The sequence below is a fragment of the Cloeon dipterum genome, chromosome 2 (assembly GCF_949628265.1).
Source record: "Cloeon dipterum chromosome 2, ieCloDipt1.1, whole genome shotgun sequence".
Taxonomy (NCBI): domain Eukaryota; kingdom Metazoa; phylum Arthropoda; class Insecta; order Ephemeroptera; family Baetidae; genus Cloeon; species Cloeon dipterum.
In genome coordinates, this window is record NC_088787.1 from 884,144 (window position 1) to 896,383 (window position 12,240).

The following is a 12,240-nucleotide window of genomic DNA, read 5'->3' on the forward strand; positions in this document are numbered from 1 at the left end:
CAGTCACCGATTGGATAATATTTATATTCCAAACAGCATGTTAAATTTGAGTGATCAATAATTTAACTGTGCTAATATGTACAAGGAAAAAATAAAACTTTCTTACAAGTTACACCCTCTGCTCGGTTTGGACGGACAAAATCATCGTTACGATTGTCCAAGACCTACTTGCAATGCAGCAGAGATCCTGATTTTCAACGCAGGGAAGCCTAAAAAGAAATAATAATTTTTGCAATTCGACCTATGAAAAAATTTGATGGGCCTATAAGATATTTATGAATTAGAAAATTCTTCCCTAAAAAATGTGGCGTTAATAGAAATTTCTATTAAAGAGATTTATAAAAAGTTTGAACATCTGTGAATCCTATATGGTAAATACATCGAAGGAAATTTCCGAACATCTAATTTTCGCCAATATTTCTAAACCGCGTTAAGGTAATTGTGTTTGTTTTCCCTTTATTAATTATATTTTTATCTCAATCATTTCCACCTATTTTTCTTGTAGAACTGAGCAGTTTTCAGTAAGATCAATTTAGTATTCCCTGCAGTGTTTTGTGTTGTTCACAGAAAGCGATAAAAAATTAATCAGGAGCTATGAAATGCATGCATTGGATTTCCATCTATGGACACGAATGAATGAGCCTCTTTCAAGTTGACAAATAAATAAATAAGGAAGTTCAATTCTTCCTCGAACTCGTGTCGTGCAGAGGAAATGAAAATGAGCTAGGCGAAACCAGTCAAAATATGCCGTCTTTTCTGAATGAATTTTCGAAACAATGCGAGTGCAACCTGCGTTACTCTATTGTCCGGCAGGTTGCATACTAATCTCCAATTCAAGCAGAGAATAATATTATTGGTTTTTTTACCGGATAAGGGACTACTTATTTTTTTAGAAAATGAAAAATAGTTTGAAAATTCCGATCTCGATTTTATTGAAGCATCTGCTATACATTATTATTTCCGTTATTTGCAGCGTTTGGATTTTTCTGTTGTTGGATACCGCTGAGCACTGTCACAACTATAACTAGAACAAATAGAATTGGGTGTTATCGTTAGAATAACTTGATTATTGGGAAAACACTTACTCATCAAAATTAAATAATAATACACAAGTACAATGGGTGAATAGAGTAAAAATGCAATCGGCCACACAACTACGCCAAAACCCGCAGCCCAAAGGTCCAGGTTGGATATGTTGGTGAGCGCACAGAAGACCAGCAAGCCAAAAATGTTGAAAATCGAGCAGACTAAATCGTCAAAAATTAAAATCAATCAGGTATAAGGTATATATTTTCAAACGTACTTATGAATACGAAGCAAACACGGATATATTTAAACACCGATGAATCGCTTTCGATTGCGGCATCCTAAAAAATCTTTTATTTGCAAACAATACAATAACTTGAGAAATTAAGAACTCACCTCAACAACGAGGGGATCGAATTTAAGCTCTATTTTGGTAGCAAGTTCCGTAGATTCAGGCCTTGGCTCCGATTCTGGAGTGTTAGGAATTACCTTAGGCTCCTGTTTAAAAAAAAAATAAATATTGAGAATATTTTTGTTCTGAATACAAACCATTGGAATGACGCAAGTTGCAATTTTCGTTTGAGATTGCTCCATATTTTTCCTGATCAGCAAAATAGAAACGATTCAGTGAAGGAACGAAATAGTTGTGACTAAAATATTATTACTTTATTACACTAGTGCTAATACATTTCAAAAATAGTGGGGGCTGTTTATTTTTATTTCGTTTGAGTTTTTAATGTTATTGAGTTCCTCTATTTCATAACATTTATTTTCCAAATTATGAGTAACGTGTTATACAATGTTAAAAATATGCTTTTATTGAATGTAATTTCATGTTTGTTATTTTGATAACCATGAGAATTTATAATAAAATTTATTATTCTTACAGAAGTGAGCGACAGTTTATCACGCTTCTCAATATTATAATTTTGAAACAAGAAGACAGAAAACGAATGGACTCTTAATCCAAATGGACGTGGAGAAATTAGCCGAACTATAGGTTTTTAACCAAAATAATAGTTTTCTAAATAATCAATCCAAAAAAGGAGCATCGTAATAAAAATAGCGACATTAGAGAACTCTGTGCGACGTAACATCGTTGGCCTTTTTTCAAACTTCTACGCCATGCTATTAGGTAGTCAAACGATGGTCCAAACCAATTTACTCATTCATTACTGTTTAAATACTGGACAGTATCTGCTGCGAATGTGAAATCATTCAAGAAGGGCAAAACATTGGAATGAAGAATAAAACTGCCGTTATAAAAATCTGAATGTTTTTATTTCTTTTTTTCAATAACACCCAGCATGAAAATACAGACATTGGAGGAGTTATATAGATATTTTGAATGATAGTCCATGAAGTTTATTCAAATTAAAATACAATGTTTAATTTCCCAAGATCCGCTGAGATTTCACTCTAAAGAACAAAATAAACATAAAAATGCTGATATTATTTGCTCAAACAATGATCTAAAGTTACATCTCAGCGAATGTAATTGATTTGATCATGCATATAACTTTTGGTGTTTTTGCTGGAAACTTTTTCTGCAAGTGTTCGGCCCTTTTGGCATTGTGAGATATTTCTATATCTTATTGAAACATCAAAGACAACGCTTTTGAATTGATGCTTTCCACCAGGTCCTCGGTGAACTGCTGTATTTTGTATTTTCTAAGCAATTCAAGTGAAACCTGCGTCCGGCATGTTGAATACAATTCTCCTATTTGAGTGAAGATTATTAAAAAGACGCGAACTAATTTATTTTCTTGTACCGGATGAGAACGAAACTTCAAAACATTTTTTGCATAAGCCTACATATTTTCTAGAAAATGAAAAATTAGTTTCAACTTCTGATCTAGATTTTATTGAAGCAACTGCGAAACACTATTATTTCCGTTATTTGCATCATTTCGATTGTTCTGTTGTTCGATATCATTTTCTGCACTTCCACCATGAAGATGCCAGATCATTAGCAACAATCCAACTAAAAACAAATAGCATGTTAGTTATCGTTAGAGTAGACGCACTTAAGTATAGGAAAAACACTTACTCGCAAGAACACAAAAGTAAAATAAACTATAATAGGGACAATCATTGATAATCATAAAGGTGACCACTGCAAACCACACAAGCAAAGAAATGATTACGCCGAATAATGCAGCCGAAAGGTACAGGTCAGACTTTCTGATGTAATTGTAGATGACCAGAAACCCATAAATGCCGAAAATCGAGCAGACTAAATAATCAAAAATTAAAATCAATTAGGTAAAGGGTATTTTCAAATGTACTTATGAACACGAAGCAAACACGGATATTTTTAAACACCGATGAATCGCTTTCGATTGCGGCATCCTAAAAATCTTTTATTAGCAAACACTGCAATAACATGTGAAATTCAGAACTCACCTCAAGAACGAGGGGATTGAATTTGAGCTGTATTTTCGTAGCAAATATCGTAGATTCAGGCCTTCGAATTAGCTTCGATTCTGAAGAGTGTGGAATAACCTTTGGCTCCTGTTTCAATTAAGAAAAATAAATACTGATAATATTTTTGCTCTGAATACAAACCATCTGAACGACGCAAGTTGCAGTGTTCGTTCGAGGTTGCTCCAACCTTGCCTGATCAAAAACTAGAAACGATTCAGTGAAGGAACGAAATAGTTGTGACTCAATTGTTTTCAATTTATTTCACTAGTGCTAATGGCTTTTTATTTTTCTTCCGTAAGAATTTTGAATGTTATTGAATTCCTTTGTTTCCTGTAGTCAGAAAAATAGTTTCGAATTATGAGAAACATGTTGTGCAATGTTAAAAACTTGCTTTTATTGTATGTGATGTTAAATATTCCGTTAATCTATGAGAATTTATTGTTTAGAAGCATTAAGTGGTAGTTTATCACTTGATTGAACGCGTTTTTTGGAAATAAATTGAATCTAGTTTTATCCTAATCACTCCACCTATATTTTTTGCGCATCTGTAAGGTCAGATCGCTTCTTTTATTATCTCACTGAGAGGCGGAAACTCATCACTGCGCATGCGTGACCCAATTTAAAACCTTCTGCACAGTCGAAATTCCCACCGGGGGGCTGGCTTGCATTTTTTGTGGTTTCCCGCCGGTCAGAAATAAATAAAGCGTTGAAATTATGAAGGCCAATCAGCAGAAAGTACAGCGACCGATCAGAAGTGTAAAAAAAGAGGCGTGTCGACCAAATGATTTCATTCCGTTTTCCCGATGAGCCATCTAACGGTCGATTCACCAATTACCAGGCTAATCATTTGTTAGTAAAGAAATAGCAACAAAGATATTCATTTTCTAGAAAATATGTATATTTTCTAGAAAATGAAAAATAGTTTGAAAATTGTGATCTAGATTTTATTGAAGCAACTCTGCTACACATTTTATTATTTCCGTTAATTGCAGCGTTTGGATTGTTCGTCTATTGTTGGCTACCATTTTCTGAACTGTAAAGACTGCTGAGAATTCTCAAAACTACAACTAGAAACAAATAGCACGGGTGTTATCGTTAGAGTAACTATATAATTATTGGGAAAACACTTACGCATCAAAGAGATCCAATAATACGCAAATATATCGGGGAAAAAGATGAACCATGCAATCGGCCAGACAACCAAACTAGAAATTGCTACGCCAAAACACGCAGCCAAAAGGTCCAGGTCGGACATGCTGATAAACGCGTAGAGGACCGACAAGCCAAAAATGTTGAAAAACGAGCAGACTAAATAACCGAAAATTAAAATCAACTAAGTTTAAGATACAATTCAAAAGTACTTATCAACACGAAGAGGAAAACACAGATTGTTTTAAACATCGATGAATCGCTTTCGATTGTGGCATGCTGCGGGCTATCCTAAAAAATATTTTATTAGCAAACACCGCTGTTTATTGAGGTATGTAGAACTCACCTCAACATCGAAGAAATTGAATTCGAGCTGTATTTTCGTAGCAAATACCGTTGGCTTCGAATCTGCAGATTGTGGAATCACGTTGGGCTCCTGTTTAAATTCAGAAATAAAAATCTTGTGGATATTTTTGCTCTGAATACAAACCACTGGAATGACGTTATTTGCAGTGTTCGTCGTTTGAGGTTGCTCCATATTTGTCCCGATCAAAAAAATGAAACGATATTCAGTGAAGGAACAAAATAGTTGTGACTCAAATGTTTTCAATTTAACACATTAGTGCTATTGATTTTAAAAACAGTAGGGGCTTTTTATTTTTCTTTCCTCTGTTTTATGAAATCAGAAAAATAAAGTCCGCGCATAACTTTTCGAATTATGAGAAACATGTCAATAATAACAGTATTCAAATAACCGGATTTCAAACTGAATGCAGCATTAAATGAAATATGATTTCCAAAATTGAATTTAAGACCGAAAATAAAGAAGCTCAATTAGATATTGATTTGTCACCACTAACTCTGCCAAGTCTTAGGAAGTTTCTCCCACACTTGCCCGAAGTCAACGCATGGATGAAAAACTCTCAAATGACCAGAGAGTTATTTTCTCGAACGTTATTTATTTTATAGAGGCAAAGTGGGAGTGTCTCCTAATGGAACATAATGCGAGGTGAGGGTGAGGGAGAAATAGTTTCACAACACTAACTTGCGACCAAAATACATAACATCCAGGTGCTCGAGGGTTAAAGTGCTTTAGATTGCAAAACAACCAAAAAAGATTGCGTCACTATTTAGAAATCTACTGTCCCATAGGAGGATGTGGAATTTCGATATAATAAACATGTTTTGGTCCTCTAGGAGATTACTTAGTTAATGCAGGTTAACAAATATCCTTAAGAATATCGCGTTCGGCAAATTGGAATGAAAACCATTGTGGTTCCATGGAGGATTACTTTGACGCAGTTTGAGCAATATATTCTCGTGAAAGAGTGTCTGGAAATACCACAAAAGGATTCACAAGGCGCTTAAATTGACGTGTTTTTATGGTTGTTTGATATTCGCCCATTTTGAAGCTGCGCAGTAAACTCGTGCGCATCTTTAACATGCGCAGAATATATGTTCAAATCGCTTCTTAAACTCACAGGGAGGTTGAAACTCATCACTGCGCATGCGTGACCCAAATTAAAACCTTCTGCGCAGTCGTAATTCCACCAGGGGCTGGGTTGCGATCTGTGTTGGTTTCCCGCCGGTCAGAAGTCAAAATGGCGTCGAAATTAAAGGAGACAGTCCAGCGGCCAATCAGAAGAGGCGTGCTGACCGAGTAATTTCATTCCCGCGTATTTTGTTACATTTCCATGGCCTGATGTGCCATCTAACGGTTGATTCACCAATTACCGGGCGAATCAGCTGTTTGTAAAGAAAAATATCCATTGTGCTGAAGCTATTGTCATGATTAATTTCATTTTACGATTGGAGCTATATTCCACCGTACTCTACCAGACGCCATATATCTGACCGTCGTTTTAATCTTGGTATTTTTGAAACTTTGCGAGTGCATCCTGCGTTACTCTATTGTCCTGCAGGTTGCTTATTGTTCTCATATATTCGAGCACAGAATAATAAATAGCGCGAGCAAAATTAATCTCCTTTTTCCGGATAAGAAAGAAACTTCAAATGTGTGCATAATCTTACATATGTTTTTTTTCTATAAAATGAAAAATGGTTTGAAAATTCTGATCTAGATTTTATTGAAGCAAATGCTAAACATTTTTATTTCCGTTATTTGCATCATTTAGAGATTGTTCTGTTGTTGGACACCATTTCTCGTTCCTTCAGACTTTACCATTGCCGAGGTCACTTCAGTAAGTCCATCTATAAACAAATAGCATGGTTGTAACCGTTAGAGTAGACGCAATAATTAATTATTGGGAAAACACTTACATATCAAAAACACCCACCAAAGTAGATGATATATAACAAAATCGGGAAAGACATTAGATATAAATAAGCCCAAACCCGCAGCCAAAAGGTACAGGGGGGAATTTTTGATGAACACGAAGATGACCAGAAACCCAAAATAGCTGAATAAAGAGCAGACTAAATAACAAAAAATCAAAATTAAAATCAATTAGGTACAAGATATTTTCAAATGTACTTATGAACACGATGAAAACACAGATTCGGTTATACACCGAATCGCATTCGCCTGCGGCTTTTTGCGGGATATCCTGTGGCGTTAAAAAATATTTCATTAGAAAACACCGCAATTTATTAAGGTATTATAGGAACTCACCGCAACAACGAGGGGATCGAATTTAAGTGGTATTTTCGTGGCAAATACCGTAGATTCAGGGTTTGGCTTCGATTCTGGACTGTTGGAGACCTCGGACTCCTGTTTAAATTAAGAAAATAAGTCTTGTGGATATTTCTGCTCTGAATACAAACCATTGGAATGACGCAAGTTGCAGTGTTCGTTCGAGGTTGTTCTATCCTTGCCTGATAAAAAACTAGAAACGATTCAGTGAGGGGACGAAATACTAGTTGGGTCTAAGATGTTTTCGGTTTGATATATTTTAAAAATAGTGAGGGCACTTTACATTTTTACTTTTCGAATTATGAGAAACATATATATTATGCAATGTCTAGGTAAAAATATGTTTTATGTATGTATTAATCGTATTATAATGTTTGTTATGCCACTAACCGCTGAGAAAATGACTCATTGTTATACAGTTGCGTCAATTGCAATGTGTCGAACAAGGGCAAAACTTGGAACGATGAATAAAATTGTAATAATAAAAAGCTGAGTTATTTTCTTTTTATTATTGAAACACCCAGCATGAAATATCCGAAATATCCGGCAATTTCTTGCCGGGCAGATCTTCTTCCTCAAGGGTAGGATTATAGGACAATATATTCGGATTTTTTCACTGTTAATCATGCGAAAAATGATTAAAAATATTTTAGAACACAATTTTTTAATTAAATGCCGCAGCAGCAGGATTGGAAATTGACAGTTGGGTGGCTGTGAGTTTTGGACGACGGAAACAACGTTTCTCCGTCCAAACTTGTAAGAATGAATGTTTTTATTTGTTCATTTTACATACCACTTATTGTTTAGTCAAATAAGATCTTTGGAATGTTTTCTGTTGGGCGCTTATAAACATGGACTGAACGCAGCTCTATCTGGAGTCACTTCAGAGTTAGTCTTCCAAGCGATAACATCGCGATCAAGCGTCATACTCCGCAGACTAAACTCCACAAATCGGTAAGTGATTATGAGCTTATTTCTTAGCTCCTCCTAAACCCTAAACCCTTCAGCTTGTCAGGGTAGGTGGAGACCTGTCTAACAATGCATTTTTTTGAACAGTTTACAGAATTAGCTAGAAGCATGTCTCCCGCGTATTTCGTCGCCATTTTCTTGCTCCACCTTGCCGCGTGCCTGACCTCCGCCGTCAACTTCGCTCAAGTCTACGAGTGGCCTGAAATGGACTACGAGTGGCCTTCGGAGGAAAGCAGGGCACAGGCCCTAGAAGATGAAACATTCATGCAAGAGTATATTGAGCCTATTTACATGGCTGTCGACGGAACAAGGATCTTCCTCAGCCTTAAGAAATATCCAGGCATTCCTGTGAGTCTGGTGTCCTTGCCGAGCAGCGCAGCGTCATCTGCGTCCCCGAAGATGACACCAATCTCTTCGTGGGACACGAATGTAAGTTTTATTAAGAACAAATTTTATTCTGCTTAATTTGTTTTAAAATACAAAGTTGGAAAACTGCGACAAAATTGATAAGGCAAAAGGACTGCAAGTGGACTCGGTCGGCAGGCTGTGGGTGCTCGACGAGACAAGCTACGATTCCAAATGTTCTGCCAAACTGTTTATTTTGAACTTGACAAACGATCAAACCGAACTCATTCATCATTTCCCATTTCGCTATTTTCTGGACGACTTGATGCTCGACGAAACACCCGACGGAACCTTTGCCTACATCTCGCGGTGGAATTATCCACACATTGTCGTGTTTAATTTGGAAAGAAAGCAGTCTTGGTTTGTGCACACGCCAGGAATCGAGGCTTCGTCCATCGCCCTGTCTCCTAAGGTCCAGGAACCGAGACAGCTTTTCCTTAGCAATTTTTACAAAAATGAGCTGTATTCCATTTCGGTCGCCGAACTTCGCAATGGAATTAAAACTTCAGATCCGGTACTAATTGGACAGTGGTCTGGACGCGCAGAAAGAATGCTGATGGACAACCAATGGATACTATATGCCGCCTTTTGGAGCACCAATTACTTATCCTTTTATGACTCATATTACCCGCTATTTGAGGAGGAGCGTTTTTATGAGGTAACAGTTACAAATTTTGAAATAACTCACATGAAATTAGTTCACTCCAAATAAGAATAGAATTAATTTGATTTATAAGAAATAGAGAGTCAAATTGGTGATAGAGTCAGAGGTGAAAATTATTTTATTGAGCCCGAGAGCATGTTTTGCTTGGTTTCAGGTCGCTAGCTTCGATTTTCCTTGGTATTTTACTTTTGCGCTGGACAAAAATGAAACTCTTTGGATGACAATGTACAATTGGGAAAATCAGCCAAGATACTCGCTTTTGAAGGCTGCGCTCGGAGAAAGGTCGGACATGTTTGAGAACTATAGCTAGGTAAGTATTTCCACCAAGTATACGATAGCTCCAATTCTCTCTCCTGATTTACAAGCAGAAGAAAAATTTTCAGCCCCCAACCGACGAAGAACATGCATGAAAATGAGATGCCTCCGACAAATTTGCTCAAAACCCAATCATTGTTAAACATGTTTCATTTGTATTAAAAATAAAAAGCGTTCGATCCTCCTAAAATGATTTTCATCTGAATCATTCCATTCCCATCCCCGGCTGCTGGCGCCTCTGCGCGGCCGAGTGTTGAACTGCCAGAGAGGAGAGCGAAACCGCGTTGACACACTTCCTGCTAAAAGTCTAAGCCGCAGAGTCGAAATAACGCCAATCACTCACACCACGACGGGACGGGAAGCCGGTGCCGCGAGTCGCGAGTTTGCACATCCGCGGCGAGTTGCGCTCTCTTAAAATTGTGATCAAAAACCGCGCGAGAAAGACGAGAGCGCGGACGCGGCGCTGCATTCACTGATCCGGCGAGCGCAAGAGAAGTGCTGCACTTCCGCAGCTCGCAATATTTCGCCACTTAAAAGACGGTAAGTAAAAAAAACTGTTGACATGGGTCACTTTAAAATCTTTTGGGAAAACCTCGAGTACACTGTAAAATTTCTAGTAGTTTTCTTTGAGCTAATCTCCATAGCTGTACTTGCGGGTTTTTAAAAATTAATGACACATGGTTTCAAAGGAAAAAAATAATTTTATTTTTAAGAATAAAAAAACCTCTTTGCTTGTGAATTTGCAGCTGACCATGGGACAATTAGCAGAAGACGAATAATTTTTTATAAACAATTTTCATTCTTTCGGAGCCATTATAGGAATTCAGTAGACCTTTATAGGAATGCATAAACTTTTTTGCCATCTTTTTCGCGGCAGAAAATACCCCTCTCTTGGCGTATTTGCGGTGGATATGGAAAACAACACTCGATTTGTTTAGAAACACGCGAGCAAAGGCGAGTGTGCGATCCGTCGAGAGCATTCAGTGTCGCACATCCGTCTATACTTTCACATCGCTTTGCAGCCGCTATCATTATCTTCGCCAGACGAAACCGCTTGCCCTTTCCTCACCCTTGGCTTGTTTGATAAAAAAAGGCGCTCTTGAATTCGATCAGTAAAAACAGCAGCGCAACATCACTATACTGACAATTCTCGAATTAGATTCAAATTTGGTTTATTACGGATCAGCAGGGCAACTGTGCCCCATACATCCACATCCAGAACTTAACAAAAATATAACAAAGCATTTTTTTGTATTTGATAACAGAGGGAATAGTAAAATCAGTCTATCATATCAGTATTTGGCAAGAAATGTTTGGCTCAGTTTTTGTTTGAATGCACTTGAGTTCCCATTCATACACAGATTCGGCGACAGGTTGTTCCACAGGCGATAACAAATGACTTGGAAGCACTGCTCAGGCACTGTTACACTGACAAAGGGGGCCCGAAGTCGCATTCGATGCGCCCGTGACCTACCCAAAAAATCGACATCATGCGAATTAAGTAACCGTGCATTTGGCGTTTTCTATTTGTGAATTGCAACCTGCGAGTGAGTGTCATTTCGTCTTATTTATATTTTAGATTATGCTTGTTTCTACATTTCGCATAATTTTATGCATTATATAATTGGTTTACTTTGTCGGCAGTTAAAAAAGCTGGAAGCATGACTTCGTTCTTCCTTGCCATTTTCTTTCTCCCCCTTTCATCCCTGGCCGCCGCAGCCAACTTCACTCAGGTCTTCGTGTGGCCTGATAATTTGGACTACGAGTGGCCGTCCGAAGCAGTCAAGAAACAGGTCTTGAAAGATGGAACTTTCAAACTTGAGAATATCCATCCTCGTTACATGGCTGTACACGGATCAAGACTCTTTCTCAGCCTTCATAAAAATGATGGAATTCCGGTGACTTTGGTGACTTTGCCGACGAGCAGCGCTTCCTCCGAGCCTCCGAAGCTCACTCCATTCCCTTCCTGACACAAGAGAAAAAATTGTCTTCTACCTAACCGCAGCGAGGCCCACCAAATGATCATACTCAATAACGTCGATTCGAGGTCCCTTTCTCCTGATTTTTAAAGCATCCGAAAATTGCCAGCCCAAAACGAGCAAATAAATTGAAAGCGGGATGCAATTTAAAAGTCAACGCCCTCTTTAATTTTCTGTACATTTTATCTTGTAACTGTTTGAGCGTGCAATAGAGAGTGTGCCGTGCCCAGGAGGATAATCAGCGCTCTCCGTTTTTTTTTGCAACAAAAGGTCCGCGTCCGGGTGAGCATGGCGCTGGGTATGTGCTTTTTTAACAATAATAAAAAAAACGCGGAAAATTGATTATTTCTTTGTGATTAGTTGAGTTGATTGTTTGCCTGATTTTAAAAATTCTGGAAATTTTTAACTTGCGTATTTCTGACAAGTTACACCAAGACTTGCGAGGGTTTATCGAGGCATAAAAATATTGTTTTTTTTCCTTAAATACGAGTATATAGAACTTGCTTTTGGCATGTTTTTCTCGGTTTAAAATATCCCTAACTCGGCATATTTGCGGAGGATATAGAAAAAAACACTCGATCTGTTTTCAAAAACAGATCAGAAAAAGACGACACGTGCGAGCAGAGGCGAGTATGCGATCCGTTGAGACGCTC